The sequence below is a fragment of the Armigeres subalbatus genome, unplaced genomic scaffold (assembly GCF_024139115.2).
Source record: "Armigeres subalbatus isolate Guangzhou_Male unplaced genomic scaffold, GZ_Asu_2 Contig611, whole genome shotgun sequence".
NCBI classification, from domain to species: Eukaryota; Metazoa; Arthropoda; class Insecta; order Diptera; family Culicidae; genus Armigeres; species Armigeres subalbatus.
Window position 1 is genome coordinate 243,317 of NW_026943382.1, and position 6,462 is coordinate 249,778.

The 6,462-nt window shown below is 36.3% G+C and overlaps 1 long non-coding RNA gene across 1 annotated transcript; it reads left to right on the plus strand.

The window, feature by feature from the left end:
• The first annotated feature begins 214 nt into the window (after nucleotides 1–214).
• Nucleotides 215–3,203, plus strand: LOC134204475 (uncharacterized). The gene is made up of 3 exons (XR_009977873.1): nucleotides 215–1,050; nucleotides 2,738–2,851; nucleotides 2,929–3,203. It is a non-coding gene; the product is annotated as an uncharacterized LOC134204475 (long non-coding RNA).
• Nucleotides 3,204–6,462: the final 3,259 nt, after the last annotated feature.

Consider the following 6,462-nt stretch of genomic DNA (forward strand, 5'->3'; position numbering starts at 1 on the left):
GAACAGTAAAAAGTTATCACAACATAGCGAGTTCAGCTTCAACGTCTGTTCTCTGTGCTACGATCTTGTACTTCAGCCTAGTTCGGCCAGTTTTAAAAACAGCTGCTGTGGTTTTAAGCCCTTGCCACCAAGTTTAAATCGACAGGGTTGAAGGAATCCAATCCAAATTTATTAGATACGCTCTGCGATAGCTGTCGTGGCGTACCCGGATAAAAATTTACAGTTCCTTGTATGGTATGATCCATTGGAATTCAATTGGTTGTATGGTAAATAATACAATCTATTGTACTTTTATTGTAGATTTTTCACGGTTGTAAAAATCCTTTATTGTACTTACTTTAAAAGTACAATACATTTAAATGTGACCGATACATTCTATAATATTTTAGTTGTTCGCTTATGTTTTTTATTGCTCATCCAAAAATTAAACAAATTATAAAAGTATTCCATCTCGGTGATCAGATAATCCGTTTTAAAGAAAATAAAAATATAATTTTAGAATATTTCATTGATTCATTATGTTGATGGAATAACAATTGAAAACAATAAAATAACAATAACTTTCATTGTTACATGAAAATTCTACCGATTTTCAAATATATGTTTTAATTGCAGGTCTTGAAATATTCATGTTCTGATCAATTTAAATTTAAAAATTCAAAGGAACAAAATCATTCACTTTTAATTTTACTTGGAGAATGACTGGATTTAGATGAGCGTGTACAATTTTGTTTGTGATTAGTGAGAAGACGAAGTAAACGAAGTGTTCCTTTTATAATCGTCTATCTGGTACAAAGTTAGTACGCTTTTTATATCGAAGTTGGATTTTCTCCAAATACAGATCCAGATACAGATTTTCTCCCAACTTCGGAAGTAGTGCGCTGGATTCGCCTAAAGATGCGCTAAACAACACATCAATTAGTTTGACAGATAAAATTTTGGAAGAAAGTTCGGTTCGGAAGTCCCGACTTCCGAATTCTAAGTTGATGCTACGCCGACAATACTGATTCTGCGAGCAAGCAACGGCCGATCATTTCCCGCTGTACCGTGGTGAGTATCTATCAAGGTATCTATATTACACTACAAAAAAATCAATAATTTTCTACATTTGTGAATACACATAGAACAACCAGAAAACTCCTGCAATACATTTTATGTGGGCTTTATAATTCAAGCTCTATCTGGAATAAGGGCGAATGTCGCAAGAGAGGATTCTCTTCGTCAACTTCCCCTCTTTTAAATAAAAGTGACAAGCAGCTGATTCCTTTGTGGTTTATCACCTCAGAACGATAGAAAACAATGCGAACTTGCATTCTGAGGTGATGAACTGCAAAGAAATCCTCTGCTTGTCACTTTTATTCAAATGAGGGGAAGTCGACGAAGAGAATTCTCTCTTGCGACATTCGCCCTTTTACCAGATAAAGCTTGAATTAACAAAATCCTACAGATACCTTTAATAGGTATGTATTATCGCGAACATTTGTATCCCTTTTCGAAAATATATGTGGAGACTAATGGTTGAAAACCATAACATCTCACACATAAATTGGATAATGTTCAAACATGCATGTAATTGTAATAGATTCTGGTACCATCTCGGCGGTACGAATCGTGAGAAGTACCAGAAGAGAAGAAAAAATGGCAAGAGGAAGCGTGTTACCGAAATTCGCAGCATCAAGAATTGGCATTTGTGCAGGTAAATATGGCCTCATTATTCATAATGATTAAATGCTTTTGGTAAATGTAGTTTCTGTTTTTCTTCTAGATCAAGATTCAGCACGAGTGGAAGAAGTGGATGGTCAAATTGGTGATCCAAACGCAAATCAAGTGGACAAAAGCCGACGGCCAGCAGATGCATCGCGAGCGGCAAACATCGATATCAAGTGGACAAAAGCCGATGGCCAGCAGATGCATCGCAAGCGGCAAACATCGACATACAACTTGGTGATCCGGCAGCTTTACGAAAATGGTGCTCTTCATATCGTCTGGTTAAACTCACCATTCTATTTACACACATTTACTGTTCAACCCCAATGCAGCGGAACATCGGCGGAAGCGGCAGGAAACTGCATAGGCGGAGTGTGAAAATCTATCGATTTCATTTCATATACTCTTCGCGTTTGTGCTTCAATAAAATCAAATAATGAGTAATGATTTGTTATTTTCTTGTCCTAAAAAATATATTGCAACTCGTATTACAGTAAATTTGTATTGAACATTTTCAATGAATTATATTTAAAAGTTTATTCGGTTCTATCAACAAATATAATGAAACGAATAGGTAATGCCCAATAAATTATATGTGTCATCCGTTATAGATTTTTTATAAGGTCCACACATAAAACGCATTAGTTTGATGCTATTGCAAAAATCTATATCGCTAACACATAAACTATATATAGATTTTTTGCTCAGTGTAGTGTTATCATCATGATACCGGATCATTTTGATGTGGGATAAATCTTTCAACACGAAAAGAAAAAAACTTATAAATTAAAACCTTATAAGCAACAACCTATTCGAAAATATCAATACACTAATTCATTATCTGATGAATGATCCCATATAAAAAAGCAATAACATTAATAAGTTAATGAAAAGTATAAGTTTTGGAATGTATGTGCCTAGTAACATTATTGTTTTTTACGTGAAAGACCTTCAGGAAGGGGTCCCTTGATTTACACCGCCGAAGCAGTTCGCAGATTTTTTATTAACATGTATCCTTGTTCCTTTTCAGAAATTGAGTTAATGATAAAACACTGCTGCATGCCACCATCACTGAAGATTCAATATCGTTCGGCGACTATCATCGAGCTATATCACCAACGGGATACAATAAAAAATTAAACAGGTAACTTTTGTTTTTCTTCTCGGCTTATACTTTTTGTAAGAAACCTGACATGATCTTATAATTTACGTCTTCCACAGGAAAAAAAATGCGAGCAGCATTAGTTACAGCGGCTTCAGTGAGTATAGCTGGTTGCATCATGGCGACTGAAATCTACGTTTATGAATCCCGGTCTGAATAGCAGTTAACGCACTTAACAATACCACTAATAATTTTAATTTTAATTCGAACACAAATTGAACTAAAATCAAATTGAAATTAAATTAAAGCTGAACTGAATTTAATTAAAACTGAAGTAGAATTATCTTAAAAATATATTAAAAATGAAACAAAATTTAAATTTACTGATTACAAATAAAATTGAAAACTAAATTGAAATAGTACCAATAGAATAAATTGTACATCATTATTGTATTTTTCACGAATGATTAGATTCGCTCGACGAAATTCAAGAGTTGTCAATTTTGTATTTCAAGGCATTTTCGACAACCTTTTTATAGATTACCTTGATCGTCAAGCACGTGGTCGAGCACGTGGTCGGTTGAGAACAATGGGACTGAATGTAAACATCGAAGCACCAGCTGGTTTTGTTGTGTAAACATGATCAGCTGAAGAGCTGAGAACAATGAAAAAATATGTAAACATGAGGGGGTTTGCGGCAGCTGTCACGATCTTCAAGTGAAATGCGCACGGTAGCCAGCAGCGAAATCGAAAGCGAAATCTGAGTAAGACGAAATTTTTATCGTAAGAGTCTAAATGGTGAAAAAAATCGCAATAAATTGAATTGTATTTTTATTGTAATATTGAAGTCGAGATTGAATTGAAATTTATTTAAAATCCCATTGTATTTCTACTGTAAAACAATAAAAAAAATTTGAGAAAAAACATTTGAAACACATTGTTTTCTATTGTTTTGGCCTTCGAAATCATCCCATTGAAGAACCGTTAAATCAATTGTTTTGCTCTGAATTTTGTATGAAAATTTTTCGATTTTTTTATTGTAAAGATACATAACAACCCCCCTTTTTTATTGTAAAAGTCCCATTTACCATTCATTTAATCGTGGAAAACAATTGTCTCTGATGTGATTTAGTTGTTAAAATTCCATTACATTCAATGGTAATTTCTATGTTTTACATGGTGATGTAACAGTAAAATTTATAATATTCTAATCATATTTTTTATCCGGGTAGCCCCAACGACTTGCCATCCTATGAAAGCCGATGCCGATTATTGGAAATGGACACTCTCCTAAGGGACGGAACAACATGAGGACAATCATAGTTGCTATAACTCTTTTGGGTGAGATTAATTCACCCTGAATTCTAGTATTGCGGTTCTATCGATTGTGGTACGTAGTCCTAACGTACTGCTGGAGCGCAGCCCTACCGGCACACTATCTGCGCGATCCTAATGACCCGCTAACTGCTATCTGTGCTATCTGCACGGTCCATCCGACCCGCTATCGGCACGGTCCATCCGACCCGCTATCTGCGCGGTCCTTCCGACTTGCTATTTGCGCGGTTCTTCCGACCCGCTATCTGCGCGGTCCAACTGACCCGCTATCTGCGCGGTCCTTCCGACCCGCTTTCTTCGTGGTCCTTCCGACCCGCTATCTGCGGGATTCTTCCGACTTGCTATCTGCGCGGTAAAACTGACACGCTATCTGCGTGGTCCTTCCGACCCGCGTTCTTCATGGTCCTTCCGACCCGCTATCGGCACGGTCCATCCGACCCGCTATCTGCGCGGCCCTATCGGCCTGTCATTTGCGCAGTCCTCCCGACTAGAAGGTCATATCAAAATTATATCATCATATGTTATTATGTTACACAAAAATTTTATAACAAAATTTGTTAGAAATATGGTGCAGGATGTTGTTAAAATATCTAAATTTCTATCAAAAATTACACTACTCGAAACAAAAAACTATCAAATTTTGTTACAATTTTATCATAAAAATAACATATTTTGTTAAAAATTTATAACAGAATCAGATACAAAATATATTGTTTACTGTGCAGTTACAGGTCGTGATAGCTCTCCAGATTGTGATCGACATTCAGAAATATTAGTTTTTTCTGAACAAAAATATTTTTCAAGAACATGAAACTAAGAACATTACAAATTAGACAACTTTTTCAAATTATATCAGCGTCATGTCATAGATGTCACAAAATCTATAGCAGGATACTTTGCTACATCTATTTTAATTGCCTACTGTTGGGCAATTCGGTATTAAGCATTTTTTAAATATTATTATATTAAAATCCTGTTACAACATTTGAAAGATAATGGCTACTAAGAACAAAATTGTATCTGTGTGGTGCGTGGAGAACGGGTTAGCTTCTCTCAACGTGTAATATTCTCACTGTGTCTTATCCCCATGTATGTTGACAGATAAATGAACAGGTGTTCATTCTATGCTTGCAAAATGACGCGTCGTGTTCTGCAGTCAACGCATCGGCATGATTCGTCCTCTTTCATCGATTGACCGTCGGACGAGCAGGACGTGGACACTTCGACAGCAGCACCATAAGCTGGTAGACTGGATTATTTTCCAGACTCCACAGTATCAAAATAAGTTATAAAGATCACAATATGTTAAAATTGTGTTAAGTTTTAGTTATGCTCTTCTAGTCGGGCTAATTAACCGCTATTTGCGCGGCCCTAATGACTCGCATGTGCGCAGTACTACCGACCCGCCATCTGCGCGGTCATCCCTACCCGCTAACATTTATACTCACTGCATATTGTTGGAAACCAAATCTGCTACACTGTTCAAATAAATTTCACAAAATCTCTCTCATTTTAAATTAAAAACACTAACACAAACACTGTTTCCATTTTGTGCTCAGAGTGATCCCTTTTCGCCTAGTAAATTTCTTTTTTTTTAGATTCTGAAAATCGTGAAAATACAGACTCCTGGCAGGATCGCCATAGTGAAGACTATAGATAGTAGAATCTATAGATGAGCGAAAGCATGGCTGAGTCGATTTTTTTGCCCGTGCACACGCGCATATGACGTCACAGCCCTAAACGATACCAATGAAATCGTGACGTCATGCTCGTTTGGAGACACGTTTGACAGTTCGTTTGGAGACAGAGGATTTATCTTCGCTCATCTATATATTCCACTATCTATAGTGAAGACTTAAAATACTGGCGGAAAGAGAACACTCTAAACAGCCACTGTTCCTGCACGTCCAGTCCGTTTGACATTCCAAACTGATTGTGGTAAGCTAGCATCATGGCTACTTGGATGATTGGGAAAAGTCTCACGGTGAGCATGCAGGTTTATTCACCGTTCGTCACAATGCAATGTTTACTAGTATCTCGGCTAGTACAACACAAAGAAGAAGCAGTACTAAAATTAATTCAGGCAAAAAATGTTATTCAGGTCATATTGAAAAGTAAAGAGAGATTTTATAACTGTGATCCAAACGAATTCGTAAAATATTGCCGAGGAATTTTTTAAAGGAACTTGTAAAGGAATTCGCAAAGGAATCCCCAAATGATATTCCATATGAATTTTCGTAAGAAGTTCTGAAGAAATTCAAAATTCAATATCCAACCAATTTTTGGAATTTTTTCTATGAAATTTCGGAGTAATAGTT